This window comes from Tenrec ecaudatus, chromosome 11 (genome assembly GCF_050624435.1).
Source record: "Tenrec ecaudatus isolate mTenEca1 chromosome 11, mTenEca1.hap1, whole genome shotgun sequence".
NCBI classification, from domain to species: Eukaryota; Metazoa; Chordata; class Mammalia; order Afrosoricida; family Tenrecidae; genus Tenrec; species Tenrec ecaudatus.
Genome location: NC_134540.1, coordinates 52,246,322 through 52,265,001, shown reverse-complemented (window position 1 = coordinate 52,265,001; position 18,680 = coordinate 52,246,322). Strand labels below are relative to the sequence as shown.

The following is an 18,680-nucleotide window of genomic DNA, read 5'->3' as shown; positions in this document are numbered from 1 at the left end:
ATTGATTTCTTAATTCATTGAGCTCTATTTACATTGGTCATGGGAGTTGGCGCTAGGGGAAATTTTGTGTACCATTTCTTACCACGACAGACCCTTGCCTATCAGATTAGTATGTCATATTAATGCAAGGGAAGCATTGAGGTACTAAATATATGGTGGTTCTGGGTCTCCTCTCATTGAATACCCACTAAGCCAGGGGTCCCACCCAAGGTCCAAGAACTCCATGTCCACAGTCTTGAGTGGCTATCCTTTGCTTCCTCTCCCCTCAGAGAATTTCAGTCCTGAGAGCAAAGGGACAGGTAGTTTTGAGAGAGGGCCGAATTCATTCAGCCGGCCTTCCACATCAAGTCCTTCTGGTGTGGTCCTTGGGAGATGCCATGTTCCCTATAAGGCAAGCATCTAAGGTCATCATAGTGCTTAGCCCAGGGCATGGTTCACTGAGGATTGGATAGAAACATATTCGAAGGTCCACCCAGGAACATAGAACTGGGCTTATGCTCCCCTGAGGTTCCCTAGAATTATCATTTAGAACCCCTTCCCGATGTGAGGCTTCTCCTCCCCATTTGCCTACCATTCCCACCAACTGAAATATCAGTGCCTCCTCGGAAAGGTAATGCTCCCCTCCCCTGGTCTTCACGTGATCCCCAGTAAGGTTCTCCTCTAGCTCCTGGGGAGGGCTGGTTGCTTTGCGGCTGCTGTGTCTCAATGATGCATAGCGTAAAATGGATGGTCTTCTCCCTTTTCTCCCAGCATGAAGAGTGACCCTAGACAATGTGAGGCATCATCTTTTGACGTGTTTTTTTAATGAAGTGTGCATAAATGTATGATTCATGGCCTGTAGGCAGACATTCTACCCTATGTTTGGGAATTGGTCCCTAAGCTTTGTTTAATTTGTGTTTCTCCTTATACTTGTGGATTCATCCAATATTTGCCCTTTTGTGGTTGACTAAGTTCACTCAACATACTGGTTTCCAGGTATTTCCATGTCATGAAGTGTTTCCTGTTCCATCACGGTTTTAGGGAGGCGTAGTGTTCCACTGTGTGCATGTACCATAGGTTCTTTATCCGTTCTTCTACTGTTGGGCATTTGGGCTGCTTCCAGTCTCCTGCTATCGTGGACTGTGCTGCTATAAACATGGGAGAGCATCCATCCACGCATGCTGCATGCATGCTGCGTCACTCATTTCTTTGGAGTATACGCTGTGTCGTGGCATTGATGGATTCTATGGGAATTTCCACTCCAGTTGCTTTAAGTATCACCATAGTGTGCATGATGATAATATTCGTTCACAAGTCCACCAACAGTGCATATGAGTTCCAGTCTCTCCACAGCTTCTCCAGCGTTTCTTGCTTTCTGTTTGTTTTTAATTGGACTAGCATTGTGGGTATAAGGTGGTTATCTCAGTGTGGTTTTGATTTGCCTCTCTTGGATAGCTAGTGATCATGAGCATTTTTTTCATGAGTCTGTTAGCCATTTGTATTTCATTTTTGGTGAACTGTCTGCCTACATCTTTTCCTCATTTCTTAATTGGGTTGCTTGTTATTTTCTCACTGAGCTGTTGCAGGGTTCTGTATATTTTGGTAATTATACCCTTGTGTGATGTGTCATTGGTTAAAAAAAATCCCTGTCTGTGGGCTCTCATTTTACTCTTTTTGTGAAGTCTTCTGATATGCATAAGTGATATAATTTCAGCATGTCCCAGTCATCTATTTTGTCATCTACTGTGTGTGCTACCTGTACTAGATAATCTAGGTATACCTGGTAATTGGGCCCTTAAGTTTGTTCCAGGGATACGTTGAACATTCTTCACCAACACCATAATTCAATGCAACCATTCTCCCAACTGGGTGACTATTAAAGTACCCACTAATCCCATGACATCATCAAGTTCTATCTTCACAGATTCTAATATTACCTATCAAGAGCATATTTATCAGGGCCCCTGTTTTCTCTTTTGGAGATATAACCAGAAATGAAATGCCCTGCCATCCAGTTGATGCCAACTCACAGCAACCCTATAGACAGGATAGAGTAGATCGGACAGGATCGAACTGGCTCTGTGAGTTCCCGGTGCTGTACAGGAAAGAGAAATGTGAGTGTCTACTTAAGTCATATCCTTGAATAGATGAGATGAGAAGTGCTCTAAGGGAAGATGGTGAATGAAAAATGGAAGGAAAGGTCGTTTGTTCAAACTTGTTAGAATGGTATCTAGTCTTCCTCCGAGTCACAAGAAGCACTTTGCTCCAACAAAGCATACTTTCTTCCTACAGTCTCCTCCTTGTCGCTCCCCCTATTCCCAGCCCACTGGCACCGCAAACCTCAGCACAAGCTAAGGAGACAGCACATCCCACCTCTTCTCTGACCACTGTTGATCCAGTTCAGTGCCTGGAAGGATGCAGAGAATGGAGATATTTGGCCCGAAGGATGCTTCAAGCAGCTCAGCGTCCACCTCCTCTACAGGAGGAAGATGGATGGAGGCGTCAGTGGTTCAGATTGGCTTTCTCAAATCCTCAGTCTTTATAACTTAATAGAAATACAAAGTGTCCTTACATTATGCTATTTCATTACCTCCTGTAGGATGAAATTAAGCTTTAAAGTGCATACCAAAATATGATGTAGAACTACAAGTTGGAACAATGGTTGTCGGAAATTTTATTAAAAAAATGAATAGTAAATATTTTTTGCTCTATGACAACTCTGTCTCTGTAGAGGGAAAGCAGCCATAGATGATATGTAAACAAAAGAGGGCTCGATAAAATTTTATGGATGCTGAAATTTGAAGTTTTTATAATTTTTACATGTAATGTAACATCCTTTCTTTCATATTTAAAAAAAACATTCAAAGGGGTAAAAACATTCAGGGATTGTAGGTCATATAGAAAACAAATGGCAGGTGAGATTGGCCCCGTGAGCCATACTATTTGCTGATCCTGAATTAGACTATATTTTAAATCATCTGAAGTTGTCTATTTGTTTGTTTCAAGATTAATTTTAGCCTTCTAATAAATCCAACTCTCTTGTCCCTTAAGAGCCCCAGGGGTGCAGTGCTTAAGTATTCAATTGCTACTCAAAAGATCAGCACTGCTAACCAGCCAGCCACATGGCAGGAGGAAGGTGTGGCCGTCTGCTCCCATAGAAACGGATGCTATTGTTGTTCGGTACCCTCGAGTTGGTTCTGGCTCATAGCAACCCCATGTCCAAGAGAATGCAATGCCCAGGCTTGTGCCGTCATCACGATGGTTCCTATGTTAGAGCCCATCAATGCAGCCACTGTGCCTACTCATCTCGTCGAAGGTCTTCTTAATTACTGCCCCATCTTTACCACACATGAGGTCCTTCCCCTGGGACTGGTCTCTCCTGACAACGTGTCCATAAAAATCGCAGCCTTGGAAACTCTGCGTGCAGTTCCACTCCAGTCTATATGGTCACTATGAGTTGAAATCAGCCGATGGTTAAGGAAAGGGAAAGTGTTATATTTTCTCTGTCTTCACTAGTCTACATGTCTTCACTAGTCTACATGTCTTCACTAGTCTACATGTCTTCACTAGTCTACATGTCTTCACTGTCTACATGTCTTCATTAGTCTACATGTCTTCACTAGTCTACATGTCTTCACTGTCTACATGTCTTCATTAGTCTACATGTCTTCATTAGTCTGCATGTCTTCATTAGTCAACATATCTTCATTAGTCTACATGTTTCTTTGGCTTTCCATGTTCTTTTTCACACCGGAGCCATGTGTTGTCATAACATGCAAATTGGCTTCACAAGAAATACACGAAGGATACTAAGGGATTTGGTGACTTCCTATGGAGGTGGTTATCTTTACCTTGTTAAAGTATGGTAGCCCAGAGAGCAAAGCCCTAGTGGAGAGGAACCTTCCATAAATGAGTTGCTGGTGTAAGTGTGGTAAATAAGTGAGGGGCCAATGGACTCCAGAGAGGGAGACAGGGATGGAGAGAAAAGAAAGGGGAACGTGGGAATGTAGCAAAGATAAAGAGAGAGAGGAAAGAGAAGGGAGAAAATAAAAGAGAGGAATTTGCGGTGGTAAGACAAAAATAAAATCCATATGATATTCCATGGGTTAAAGGTCTACCAGGAGACTCAAACCAGAAAACCCACTGCCATCAATTCCATTATATCTGATGGTGACCCTAAACAGCAGCAGTTCTCAACCTGGGGTCGCAACCCCTTTGGAGATTGAATGACCCTTTCACAGGTGTCGCCCGATTCACAGGAGTAGCAAAGTTATAGCTATGAAGTAGCAATGAAAATCATTTTATGATTGGGGGTCACCAAACATAAGGAACTATATTAAAGGGTCACAGCATTCGGAAGATTGACAACCACTGCTCTATGGGGTTTCTAAGAGGACAGCATCAAATACTGGAAAGAATTAAGATGTTTCAGGAGCTGGGATCCTAACAAGGAGGAGAACATCCATGAGCAAGAGCATTAGGCTTAGAGAGAGTTACAGAAGGATTTTTATGGAAAGCAAAAACAATAACCTCTCAAAATAAGTCGAGTACACTGTGTTTACAACCCAGCCCCTTTCTTTTGGTATGGAGAGGCAGCGTCAGAAAGGGCATACAAAGTATGGAAGTATGGGTTTGGGCACACAAAGGAGCAGGGAGGAGAAGGGGTTCCTAACACCCCCATCAAGACTAGGCTGGGATATAGACTGGGACCAACCTCTAAACCTGTCTCCTGTGTGTGCTGTTCCCCGCCCCTCCCAGGAATGGGGGAGTGCCAGGATCACAGCAGCCTTTGGAGGAGGTGCTTCAGTAGGCATGCTCGGACACAACAAGCAGACAGGGTGAGTGACCAGGCAGAGACCAGAGGAGAACGCACAACAATTAGGAACCTCTGTTTGCAGGCCAGGCAAGATGCCACGGGGGCCTGACAGAAAGCTAATGAAAGCGAAGGGAGAGCTGGAAAATCTTTATCAGAGAGGCAAGGCTTGCTGGCTGACCTGCTAGCACTCTCATTCAGCAGGGCTGGGTTTGGTCCTGAATCCCCAATGTCTTTTGCTTGGCTGATGATTTCTCTGGGCCAAACTACTAATTATAAATCTCCCTGAATGAGCAGCTTCACCTAGGACATGCTAAGCCTGGAGGGCCTAGCGCATCCCTGAGGGCTCGTTTGGGGTGTTGTGAATTGGGGAGTTCAGAAACAGGATGCTGTGCTTCAGCAGAAAATGGCCTGACCTGATGGTTGGGATGGTAGGAGAAGGCAGAAGTCCAGTAGGATGGCAGCATCAGCTGAGCCTTCCTCTGGGCTCAGTCCTGCTGCAGACAGTGGGAGGAGCATCCAGAGGCTCTGTGTTCAGCACAGCCAGCCCCCTAACACTTAGCCCTTAAGTGCATCATTGAACCAGTGGGCCAAGCCCTTGGAGCACTCCTCTAGTGCGGCCAGTTCCCTGCAGGTCACACACCCAGCATCCTGAATCAAGGTGAATGATGCTGCACACAGAGTGTGGTCCAGGTAAAATATATAATGAGCATGAGCACTCCATTTTACTAGAGGACACTGAGGACTTGGAATTAGTGTAAGTAGGCAGGGAGGAGGCGAAAGAGTCAAATTCTTCCATAAAGGAGTTACAGCATTCTCCTCGCTTTGTCTCTGGGATTGGCCGGCTTGGATGGCTTACCCTGAGAAGTTCGCCGGACTGAGGGAAGGTGGAAAGAAGTGGGAATCTCCTTGAGGCTTCTCCCTCAGTGGGACAAAATGATGACACTAAGAATTGAAAGAGTTCTAAAAAAAATTTTCTGACTATAAAATCAAATCACCACCAGACAGTACTGGTATTTTACAAATGAAGCCAGGGACCCTTGGAGAGGTGAGTGGCTTGTCCTTTGGCAGGGACTTCCTTAAGCGTGAGAACAGTGCTCAGAACAGGCTCATCATGTCCCACCGAGGGAGAGATGACCTCAGAACAGATTTCTGACAACTGAGGATTCCATCCCAGTCTGTCTTCTGAGATCCCACCCAGTTGCTCATGGCGATGGTGCTCTTCTCTGCACCGCCACTCTATTGAATTTATGCCTAAAGCAACTCTTACGAGAAGTCGTGGCCTATCTTTAATCGGGACTAATAACCCTGGTGCTTTGGGATCAGTATTGGGAAACTAGCCACAAGATTGGAAGTTCAAACCCTAAAGCTGCTCCCTGGAAGAAACCTGAGACTGTCTACTCCCATAAATATATACAGTCTCAGAAATTCTACATAGGGTAGCTATGAATCCATAGCAGTGTGTTTGTTTTTTACTTGGTTCCTAGTCATAGGTCCATCTACCGAGATCGCAGAGGGTGGCATGCCATCCACTCTCCCAGGGAGTACTTACCATGGTCATCTCAGAATGAAAGGTACAGTATGATGGGAACAGAGCAGGCAGGGGTGAGCAGGTGTGCTGTGATCTATAGGCAGGTTTGGTGGTATTCATCAATCAGCTATTAAGCATTAACTGAGCACTTACTATATGCAGCTCATTAGTCTCAGAATTAGGAGTCATGTGACATTTTAAGAGTCGCTGACATTTCTATTCTCAGCCCTGTGGCGGAGCTGATAAACTGGACGAACCTTTTCAGGGTTCCCACGCAATCTGTTCAGTACATTTTTAGGCAAGATCTAATCTCACTGCGCTGTAATTCAATGTTAACGTCCTTCGCTTGTTCACGCAACTCTAAGCTCTAATGTCACTCACCTTTATGAGTTTAATCTCTGTCAGAGCTCCTGGCAGTTCACAGACCCTTCATGAATATACTCGGTAGGAATGGATGAAGAAATGAAGGAAAAAAGGTGGGCTGGGCCTGCTATGTTATGACCGCTTGATATTTGTCCCTGATGTGTTCCCACCCAACTGTTCAGGAGAAATGCCAACTCTGTGGCCACTTGAGATCCCAACAATGGAAGTGACAGACCATTGAAATGGCAGCTGGTTTGGGCCGCAGGCCAAGCATCACAGGCTTATGCTCAGGGGTGGGGGGTGCTTTCCAGCTAAGTTCTGGGAAGGAACATGATGTTTATGTAAGTGCTGGCATCTACTTAAACAAACAGAAAAGCATTCTGCCGCCTTGCTTGCCTGGAGCTGGAATGCTGCTCACCATTTGATGGCTCAAACAATGCCCCGCCTTGCAAAACCTCCCCGCGGATCAGTTGGCTTTACCGAGCAGCTTAGTTTGCGTCGGGGCAGAAGCACATGGAAGATTGTGTTCCTCTGTCCACTTTGTTAACCAGGTGGTGAGAGTCCTCCTGGGAATGAAATATGCGACGACAGAGGAGGTGGGTGGGACATTTTCCACGGTTGGCATCGCCGTACCATTTTCTCTAGCTCATTTCGTGTTAAAATATGGCCGACAAGATCGCCAGAACTAGGAATAACTCCGTCCGTTTGGATAGTGGTGCGCAGTCTACCAACCATTTCACCAGTCACTGTCACCGTGTTTCCCCCTTTTATAGATAAGGAGCCCGAGGCGCATTCGGGTTTGGTAACATCACACAGTCACTGGTCGGTTCCCTGTGCACTGGCTGCTTCTTGTTTACTTGCTTCATAAGAAAGTCAGTAATCTTTACCTAAGCTTGGCACTCTCACAATTCCCCTAAATTTTCCCTTGCCCCTGGGACCAAGCTTCTTGTAGAAGTGGAATCGAATGGATTCTTTTCTGGTTTTAAGATTCTGCTAGAGCCCCCAACTACTGTTTGCTTCTTGAGACTGTTTTGTTGTTTGCTTTCTTTCCCAAGATGCTGCTCTCTTTGTTTTTCTCCTACGTCTCCGAGCACATTGCCTCTGTTTTGTTTACTGGCATTTTTGTTCCTTTGGGTCCCTATCTCGATTCATGTCACCTTCAGCCCTTGGAGATCTCATCCAGGTTCTAGTAACTTTATTGTATAAGCTCTGTTGCCAACCCAGATATCATTTCTGAATTCACATGAGATCTCTCTCCACATCAAAAAAGCATTCTTTCCTGCATCTCACTATTGGATATGACATAGATAGATTGATAGATCATAGGTAGATGATAGATAGATCTAAAAAAAAAAGCCTCACTGCCATTAAGTCAATGCCAACTCATAATGGCCCCCTGTGGGTTTCCTAGACTGTGACAATTTACAGGAGGAGAAAGCCCAGTCTTTCTCCCACCGAGCAGCTGGTGGTTTCAAACTGCTGACCATGTGGATCACAGCCCAAAATGTAATCACACCACTACCAGAGCTCCTATCAGATAGATAGACATATGATGGATAGACAAGATTAGACAGGTCAGATAGACAGACCCTAGTATGGGTTTAAAAACTCTCAACTCACTACCTTCCAGTTAATCTATCTTTTTTTCCACCAAGCAGATGGAGGTTTTGAACCACTAACCTTTCAGTTAATAGTCCAACACATAAACACTACACCTTCTTGTAGGATAGGATAGGATGGGAAAGGATAAGAAAGGATAGGATGGGATGGGATGGGATGGGATGGGATGAGATAGGATGGGAAAGGAGAGGGTAGGATAAGTAATACTGAATCCAGGCTGAGTCATGATGATTACATGAAAGTGAAGGGAACATTGCATAGCCCTGTGTCATCCTTATGATCACACCATTTGCCTACCTATCTTACTGTTCTGTTGTGCTCCACAAGGTTTTCATTGATGAATTTTCAAAAATAGTTCACTATGTTTTTCCTCCTACTCTGGCTTAGCCTGGAAAATCTGCTGAAAGACGCTCAATGGGGTGATCTTCTGATGATACCACTGGCATAACTGCCACGCACAAGACACAAGTCACCAGTGTAATAAAAGCTGGTAGATGGGTGAAAAATCCCATACTCCTAAAACAGATTCATTGTATTATTCTAACACTGCCTACCCAGCAGCATGGGATGGTTCTTCACTTACTCAAGTGCTTATTGCTTCTTTCAGTACAGGAATCTTTGGTAGTTTTATATAAGCCCTACATATTTCGATAAGTTTTGATTTCTAGGCATTTAGCGCTCTCTCGACCATTGTGACAGCCTGTCATTTCTATGACATGTTATAAATAGCCAGGCTGGCATATGGGGGGGGGGGGAGGGAAACTTGTTCTCTACACGCTGGTTTTGAAACCACCATTCTCTGACATCTCTCATTCGGGGTCCCTGTATTGCAGGTGGTTTTCTCCGGTTTTGTTCACAGCTAGTCATCTGCAAATACTGATACTTTTCTCATACTTTATACTATTTCTCTCTCTTTCTCTCTCTCTCTCTCTCTCTCTCTCTCTCTCTCTCTCTCTCTCTCTCTCTCTCTCCTCTCTATCTATCTATCGATCTCTCTCTCTCTCTCTTTCTTGCATTGTTAGTACATTTAGAACAATATTAATACTGGCAATAATGACTATTTGTACATTTCCTAATTTAAATAGGATTTTTTCAAATGATTTTGAGTTGATCCAACAGGCGCTGCACCTATGTGTTTCAGATAGAACTATGTTCCATAAAATGTGCAGTGGCTGATCCTGCAGAAGTGGATCACCAGGCCTTTCTTCCAAGGAACCTCCGGATGGACTCAGTTCCCTTCAATTAGTCACTGAATGTTTTGACTATTGCAATATCCATAGCCACTCTTAATAGAATTAAAGACAAATGACTAAGTCTTTTCATTATTGGGGGTTAAAGTGCTTTCACTCTCTCTCTCTCTCTCTCTCTCTCTCTCTCTCTCTCTCTCTCTCACACACACACACACACACACACACACACACACACACACACACACACACCTCGCGGCATAGTGGATTGCTAGTTGGGTTGCTCACAGAAAGGTCAACAGATCCAACTCAACATTTGCTCTGCAGGACAGAGGATGATGCTTACTGCTCCTGTTAAGTTTTACATCCTCAACAAGCCAAAGGAGCTCCCCTTTGTCCTATGACGTCAGAATGGATTTGATGGCAGTGAGGTTTGTTGTTTTTGTTTTAAACATCTACTCGTTACTTGTTCAGTGATGGGCTTCTAACTTCAAGGTTGTGAATCAAACCCACTCATTTGACTGTTGGAGAAAGATGAAGCTCTCTTCATTTACAGTCCTGGAACCCCTCATGAGCCAGTTCTGCTGTGTCTTGTAGAGTCACTATGAGTTGGAATTAACATTATGACAGTAACTCGAGAATTTTTCGTTTGGTATTATGAATTTATTGACTATATCATGATCTGGCAATTCACGTTTGAGATTTTGTGCATTAACAAATACCACGGTGCAAAGCTAGAGTGATGCTGACTGGTGGTTACGGTTATTTGTCAACTTGACTAGATCGTGAGTGTCAGGAGTCAGTCAGTTACATACTGTAATTTGGAAGTTATATAATGATGTAATCATCCTCCAATTTGTGATTTTATGTGGTCATCTCCATTTTCTCACAGTGCTGATTTTTACATAATGGCCTGGTCTATGAAACTTAACTATGTCTATAAGTGAAGAGTGAATATATGTATATACTTTATTTTATTAATGATATATCAGCCATTTTCCATTTTAGTAGTAATCAATGTCAAGTTTTCATTAAATGTCTCTTAAGTATCTAAATATATGATGACATATTATTCTCCTTTGGTCTGGTTTCATGATAATTGATGCTAACAAAGTTCCTACTACTGAATCATCTTTGTAGTAATTTTTTTCTAGGAAGAACTCATTTAATTTAAACACTTAAAATTGTATCCAGCTATGGCAAATCTTTTGTTAATTATTATTTCTACTTCTATAATCCCTATTATATTATAGTGTGTTTCCTTCCATGCCGATCTTACATCATGAGTAGGCACACCAACGATAACAGAGATCAAACAAAAAAAGAGAAGAAAAAGTGAGAAAAACAAGTGAGACAATAATAGCTAGGTCAAAATGCATACAGAATTCCAGGTCTTTATGACTCTCTCCCCCCTGGTCCTGGGGGATTTCCAGGAACTGCCCCTCCTAGCCTGAAGCCTAGTTTGGGGGATCCCCGGAGGCTTTGTGGCTTTGTTTTGCTCCTGAGGAGAAAATGAACAGACCTATAGTTCTGGAGGAACTTGAGGGAAGTGGGAGGTGGGGGGAGAAAAGAGGAGCTTTTTAGATATCAATGGCCCAATAGAAAATAAATGTTTAGAATATAATGATAACAGCATATGTAAAAATATGCTTGATGTAATTGATGTATGGAGTGTTATATGAGCTGTAAGAGCCCAGATAAAATGATCTTTTAATAAAAAGGTTTTACAAAAAGAAAGAATATGTGTTTCCTAAATCTATCTCCTTGTGCTCGTATTTTTGTGCAAAGAGAGAAAGCTGCCTCAATGAAAAGGACAGTCCCCTAACCAGGCAGGAGGCCATGTTAGTCAAGAGAATATGTTGGTAACCCAAACCTGACAGATCAATCAAAATCACCCAGTTTCCTCATGAACGTAAGAAGGCTTGAGCCCAAATCCTTTTTTAATTAATGAGAATCTCCCAGAGTCCAGCATCTATAATTGTTAGTAAGTTCCCAAGTTGATTCCAGCACCCATGGCCCTTTAGACCCCTGCGAAGAAAGCTTCACAGGAACATCACAGAGCAATGTGTGCTGGGTGCTGCGTGGACACTTAGGAGGGGTCGGTTGCTGAAATTCTGGGTTTAGAGGAACTACTCTCTGAAGTGCGTTGTAATAGAATTTATCAATGAAAGTGGGTAGGGAGAAGGAGAAGGGAGGCCCCATATGAGCCTGGGATACTCTGGATGGTTTGACTGAGCTGCACGCTGGCCTGAGACAAGACAGGGCCTGGTGACTGCTGTATTTGCATGTCTACAGAAAGAGGTTTCTATGAAGAAATGGCTCTCACCGTTGTAGACGTGTGTAAGTACAGTCTGGTTGAGGTCTGCGGGCGTTATGTCTGCTGAAGGCTTCACTGACTCCTGTAGCTCCACGGGCTGATAAACAGCAAGCAGCAAAATGAAGGAGAAAGACCACAGGCTAGTTGGTGCTGAATGGAATGAATCCAAGATCAGCCGAATGAATCCAAAATGGGAAGTCCGTTGATGGTTCCCAGGATGGCAGGCGATATACCAGGAGATCAACGAACCCAATGCAAGATCCCAATGCAGCAGAAGTCAGCTAGCTTCTGCACACTGCCAGTGGGTTCTAAGACCATACCCCATATGAAACTTCCCTCTGTTATATGGAGACTGTGACCAGGTTACCTGCTTGGCATTGAAGACCCCATTATGGAGCTCATCGCACTGTTAGACCATATCATGAGAGAATCCCAGCCCATTGGGATTTAAATAAAACAACTCTCAGAACTATAAAATCCATACTCCAAAGCTAAGCCCCATGACAATGAGAGAACAGAAGCAATTCCCTATCAACTGATTAGTGACTCTCTGTCATCAGCCATAATTATTTCCCTAATTTCCATAGTCAGGGAATTCTCACTTGGCACAGTGTCCTTAACGTTTAGTAGCAGGGTCAGGACACAATAGGGTCAATAACAGGGAAAATGATGTGGTCTTACACAGCTGTTCAGGAAGCACAGTGAGAGTTGGTAGACTGAGCACCCCAGGTTGGAGAGGTGTGATCATGAGGCGCGAGCATCGCCAGAGAGGTTCTCAGATAGCTATGGCTCTCACCTTGTCCTGGACGGAGTGCCACAGAACAACAGCGACTTTCCTTCACTTCAAAGGCGGTAGCCCCTAGCCACTCTGCACAGCCAACTGTACTCTTACCAATGGAAGCTGCACATGGCTCCATTTCTGTTTTTCAACAGAAAACATTTCTACATGGATTTATATAGACCTCAAATATACCCATGAGCATAATAGAACATACAAGGGGCAAAGTGGTGAAAATTTGTTCGTTATAGCCAAACACCTTGAATGACTGGGCCAGGGGGATCCGGGCCTTTGTCTTAGGGGACACCAAGGTCAGTTCACATAGTACGGTCCGCAGAGACACTGCTGTATGTCCACATGTCGTGAGGAGTCAGTGAGGTCTTAAGAGCTCAGGAGCAGCCTGTGTACGTGCAACTAGTGGTGTCCCGTCCTCCAAAGAAAAGAAAAGTGAAGACAATCAAAGACACGTGGAAATGACTGATCCCACGGACTAATGAACTACATGAACGTCAGCTTCCACAACAGTGAGACCGGGAGGACTACCCACCACTCTGAACGCGATCCCGGTAGAAGGTTCTGGATAGAGTGAAAGAAAAATTTGGGTGCTTGCTTCAGCGGCACATATACTAAAATTGGAACGATACAGAGAAGATTAGCTTGGCCCCTGCACAAGGATGACATGCAAATTCATGAAGCGTTCCATATATTTTTTTAAAAAAAAGAAAAATTTGGAACAAAACTCAAAAACCACCAAAAAAGACAAGGTTTACTAATCTGTAGAGACTGATTGAACCCCTAAGACCATTGCTCTTGGTTACCCTTCCAGTCTGGACCTGAACTCACCCACATGGCTCGCCTTTTAGCCAAACCATAGGCAGGGCCTACAGCCAAAACTAGAACACCCTGGGGAGAACAATCAACCACACGGGACCTAAAGAGCAGCATTTGTCCAGGGCTAAAGGTCACAAGGCAGAAAGGGCACAGGAGAAGGATGAATGGAGACAGTAAAGCGAGGAAGGAACTGAAGAGAGGATTGTTCCACAGTGGGATGTGCCGTCAGTGCCACAAAAGAAAATGCTGGTGGCTTCTTGGATGAAGCATCAATGTGCCTGTACCCTGCCACCCGGATCACAATCAAAAGTGTGAAGAGACAGATGGATCTGAACATTTATATGTATTGATTCCAGCCCCCAGAGACAAATAAGGATTGGATTTCTCAAGATATTGACAAAACAGATTTGAATGATCATTCTCACCGTCTTTGACAGAAGCCAGCACAGGTCTGAATACACAGTACTTTCTCAGGAAAGACAGGGAAGCAGAGAGACCTCACCAGACAGAGGAAATGACTCGGTCGTCTCAAGGAAGGAAATGCACTTGTCGAATCCGAGCAAAGATTCGCTTCGGAAAGATGGGCATGGCAACCAGAAACAGCCACAGGGACTCAGAGTCTCTGTGAGACGTGAGATTCAGGGGCACATATCATCTAAACGCAGAAATAATCTAACATCCGAAAATATTGCTCCTGATATTTGAGAAGATGTCAATGTACACTGATATTACAAATGTAAATGCACATTTTTTAATTTCAAATTATTACCTGCAAGGGCGAGCCTTGAATAACAGAGTAGCACAGAAAATCATCTTCATGACTCCAAAATCCAGAGCTTAAAGTCAGAGATTAATAAATACTTAAAAATATAAGAGACGTGAGGGTGAGAGGTTAAGGAGACAGAATAGCATTTCTTATAAGGAGTGCGTAGTTTTAGGTGGAATATTCTAGAGGGAGAGGTAATAGTTAATAATTTGGAAATGCAGTCCCCTCAGTGGAATGAAATGCTAAGTGTTTAAATTAAATGGAATGGATCACTCTATCCTGTTAGCATGTCTTCTTCCTACTGGCCAGGAATTCCTTTAGAACAGATGCCATGTCTTATTTGCCTTATGCCCCAGCACCTTAATATCCCGATACTCAAAAGATCACTGCATGCGTGAATGAATAATTGAATTGTCTCTTCCCTAGGTAGCTTAGCCCTCAGCCTATTAGATATTGCTATTCTCCGTCGTCCCTCCGTGATTTTACCCACCCTGTTTGAGTTTCGGGGACTCAACCAAGGAGCTTATATGAGACAGAAACCATTGTTTCTAGCTTGGCAACATACACTAGACTTGTTTGCCAAACTTACTATGAACCTTCCGTCTTTTTGAGAAAGGAGGCCCAGGGGATCAGAGGGGCTATTGTTTAATGACCTTCCCCTGAGACTTAAATATTTAGCAACTTCAAGCTTGGCACAAGGAATGAGAAAACCGAACACCCAGAGGCATGAGGCAACAGGGTACGTGGATTCAGTGGTGAACTGGGCAGAAGATGGAAGGAAAGGCTGGACACACTGGGAGTGAATCACTTCTGCTCCCTTCCGTGACCCACTGGCGGTGTCACTTCAGCAAGCCCCTTTACCAATGTGGACATCAGGGTCCTCAGCCATGCGGAAGAGTGACAAGCATGTTGACAAACCGTCGTTAGGAGAATCGAGGGAAATAGCCCGTGTGAAGCATCAAGTATAGCAATGAATGTGCCTTCTTCCCTTTCTGTCGTAGTTCTGGCTGTGCCCTGGAATGTAGCAGCAGCACAGTGGAGGGCAGCCAGAGACACTGGACCTGGGCCCCTGTGGTAGGATGGGCGGACAGCAGGGGATGCAGCTGCAGGAAACCCAAGGGAGTCCACTCTAACAGGCAGACTGCCCTTTCAGGTATACAAAGAAAGGATCACTGAGATAAACCGAGTAGATCCCTTACTGGGCTATCTAAGCATGCTCACAGGGCTGTTGTAAAGTGCATATCCATGGTCCTTCGGAAAGGGCACCGCCTCCTATATACCTAGATACCTAGCACCTTGTAGATGGATTCTAGTCCACAGCAACCCCATGTGGTATAGAATAGAGCTGTGTTCCGGGAGATTTTTACCTGTGACTTTGTAGAGGATCCCGTATAAGCGGTGCAAATGGTTTGCCCTTGACTGCTTGCCTAAAGACATTCAAAAGTACAATTAAAAACAAAAACAACTGACAATCTACTTCTATAAAAATTAAGAAAATACGAGCCAAATCCACAGACTGGAAGGCATTGGGCATAGAACCCTCTCCACTCGAGCATGACTGCAATTAGTTTAACTGATAATGAAAGAAGAACTATTTTTCAAACATCATAGCCACAAATACAGGGGTTAAGATTTCAACATGGCTTTTTTTAGGACCACAATTCAATGCCTATTGGTCAAGAAGATAGTTGAAGGCTTTGAGCCATCCAGTGGGACTCTCCAGTGATCTCCAAATCCTTAGTTCTTACTCTGGGGACCAATTGTTATGGAAATCAATGAAAGAATGTATCTTGCAACCAGGCTAATGGGAGCAATAAAAGTAGTCTGTGGGGTTAGCAGGAACCCTGCTGGTTGGTTACTCCTTGGGCTTCCAAATGCGAAATGCGAGGTCCACAGCTGGAAACCACCAGGTGCTCAGCAGAAGAAAAGTGAGGCTTTCTACTCCCGTGAAGAGTTGCAGTCACCGAAACCCACGAGGGGGGGGAGGGGGGAGGGACGGACCCTGTCCTCTAGGGTCGCTGTGAGTCAGAATTCACTCGATGGCAGTGAGTTTGGTTAGTCCTGCTTTTTAACAATTTTTCCTGAGTCCCGCAGCATTTTTAAAAGTCCTGATTTTTGGAAAGAATGCATGACAAACTAGGGTATGTGGTTTTCGCCTGCCATGTGGCTATTTCACCAGGATATGAGTTTTATCAATGGTGTCCCACTTTACCAATGTTAAAATCTGGTCACCTTACCAAAGGGGACCGTGAAAAGAAAGACCTCGACTCATCATATGTCACAGGTAGGGCTTGGGATCCGCCAAGATCATACAACGGAGTTTGAGCCAAATGAATCTGGACAATTGAGGCGCAGAGCAGGGATGTCACAGATGCTACCTGAGTTTTGACTTAGTCTAGCACCATTCCGGACGCCACAAAGAACGCATACTTCGTATGCAACCTTGTCCTCGCTTTAAGGGGCGAGCAGCCTCACTGTGCACACAGAACACAAAGCAACGGGACAGCATGCCTGCGTACACTGCATTTTGGTCAACCGCAGAGCTGAGGCGGTCCAGAGACACCTGGAAAGGGGGCCTTGAGTGGACCACCTGTGATCTGAATCTTAAAGAGGGGATGACAAGGTTTGGTTTAGCAGAGACCAAGGAACAGCCTGTGAAAGCTTTCCTGCCTACATTAGCATAGACCAGCCCGAAACTGCCTGATCTTGGGAAAGGGAAGCAGACTCTGCCCAGAGCCCCTTTGAAGCACCTTGCTGCCATACTCTGCCCATGTGACCCTGCATGCAGTTTGGCTTCCGTTCTCTTTCTAAGGACTTTTTAAAAAGCCATGCCTTCAGATGGCCCTTTTAATCCCCCTTCATTCTTTTGTCCCTTTAAAAAACAAAACAAAACTTTGCTGCTGCTTCCAGTCAGTTTCCTAGGCTTATTTGTAATTTGCCCTTGGCCTTTCTGAATCAGCTTGAGTCGGAGGAAGGTACGCACCTACCACCTGCCCAGCCCCTACCCAGTAACTACAGTATCTATAGAGTCCTAAGGAAGGCAGGCTTCTGTGAAACACTTCCCCCGGGTAAGGGGTAAGACTGAGTACAGTATTTCTGTTTCCACGGTGTCCAGAAAGTGTCGAGATCATCAAACAGCCCCCAGAAAACAGAAGACTGCTCCATCTGATGGAACTCCACTTTCCATAGTAACGGCAACCTGCTGAATTCAAAGGGTCAAAAGCAGTTCGAGGAAAGTCATGTCTCTCTCTCCAAGACTAACCTGGGCGTGCCTCCAGAGTGACTGGGCTACATTTGCATGACTGTGTGGCTGCTGGGGCTGACCAGCCTTGGACTGATGGACACAGGTGGCAGGCAGAGTTGAATCTTTGTAGCGCTCACCTCTCTCTCTCTCTCTCTCTCTCGCTTTCTCTCTGGCTCGCTCTGTTTCCCTGCTCCTGCCTGAAATGTTAGTATCTTGGCTGTGTCTCAAGTAAACTTACAATTCAGGTTTTTATTTTTTCCCCCAACGGAGCCTCTCAAATCCCTTATCTTCAGCTCGACGGGAAGGAGATTGCTTTGTTACCAGAATATTGAACACTGATGATTTACTCGTTTATATGCCAGGGTGAGTGGCTGGGTGGGGAGAAAGCTGGGGAGTCATCTCTTTCATATCCAGCGGGGGCTGAGTTTCTCTGGCAGGAACCGGTCTGCCATAAGTGCCTACGAAGATGCTGCTCTGCCCACCTCAGAGAGGAGGGCGGAAAGGGCACCTGTGAGCCATGGGTCAGACAGAGCTTTGAAGGGCATCTTTATGCTTTTGTGGCCACAGCGGGGAAGCCAGCGGCATGGATTCCCTTGATTACTCACATTCTGGTGGGAAAATTACAGGCACTGAAATCACCCAGCCCAGACTCAAATCCTGCCTGATCCTTAGCCATGGGCTAATTGTTCTGTTCACACCCGCCTGCTCTGCCTTGATTACTTACTAGCAATGTGACCTCGGGCAAATACCATAATCCATTTGTGCCTCGCTTTCCTTGACTGCCATTTGGGAGTTAGTACCTGGGAAGCCGATGTAAAGGCATGGCACCTGGACAGTTCCTTTATTAAAATGGCCATATGGGAGGCTGAGGCAGATGTTAATTTCCTTCCCTTTCCCTTTAGAAGGCTAAATTAATTTTCATTGTAAATTAATATCTAATTGTTTGATATTCCCAACCCACCTTCAACCATCGAGTCCATTCTGATTCATTTCAGCCCTAAATAGGGTTTCCCCAACTAGAAGGCTTGAAAAGAGCAGGCAGCCTCAACTTTTTCCTGCTGTGCAGCTGGTGTTTTGAACTGCCAGCCTTGCAATTAGCAATCCAATGATTACCCTACAGTGCCATCAAGGCTCTGTAGGGTCAGCAGATGGACCACATCATCCAGTCAACTGTTCTTCTGAAGTAAGCTTGAAAATGCCTATTTATTCACATGTTATCACTCTACAAGAACAGAACTGAGTGGTTGTAAT

At 44.6% G+C, this 18,680-nt stretch overlaps 1 protein-coding gene and 1 non-coding gene across 2 annotated transcripts in view; both read left to right on the top strand.

The window, feature by feature from the left end:
• TACR1 (tachykinin receptor 1) overlaps nt 1-18,680 on the top strand; it is a 675,223-nt gene that overhangs the window by 524,534 nt on the left and 132,009 nt on the right. The window lies entirely within an intron of this gene.
• Nucleotides 13,191-13,297, top strand: LOC142461890 (U6 spliceosomal RNA). The gene has a single exon (XR_012787060.1). It is a non-coding gene; the product is annotated as a U6 spliceosomal RNA (small nuclear RNA).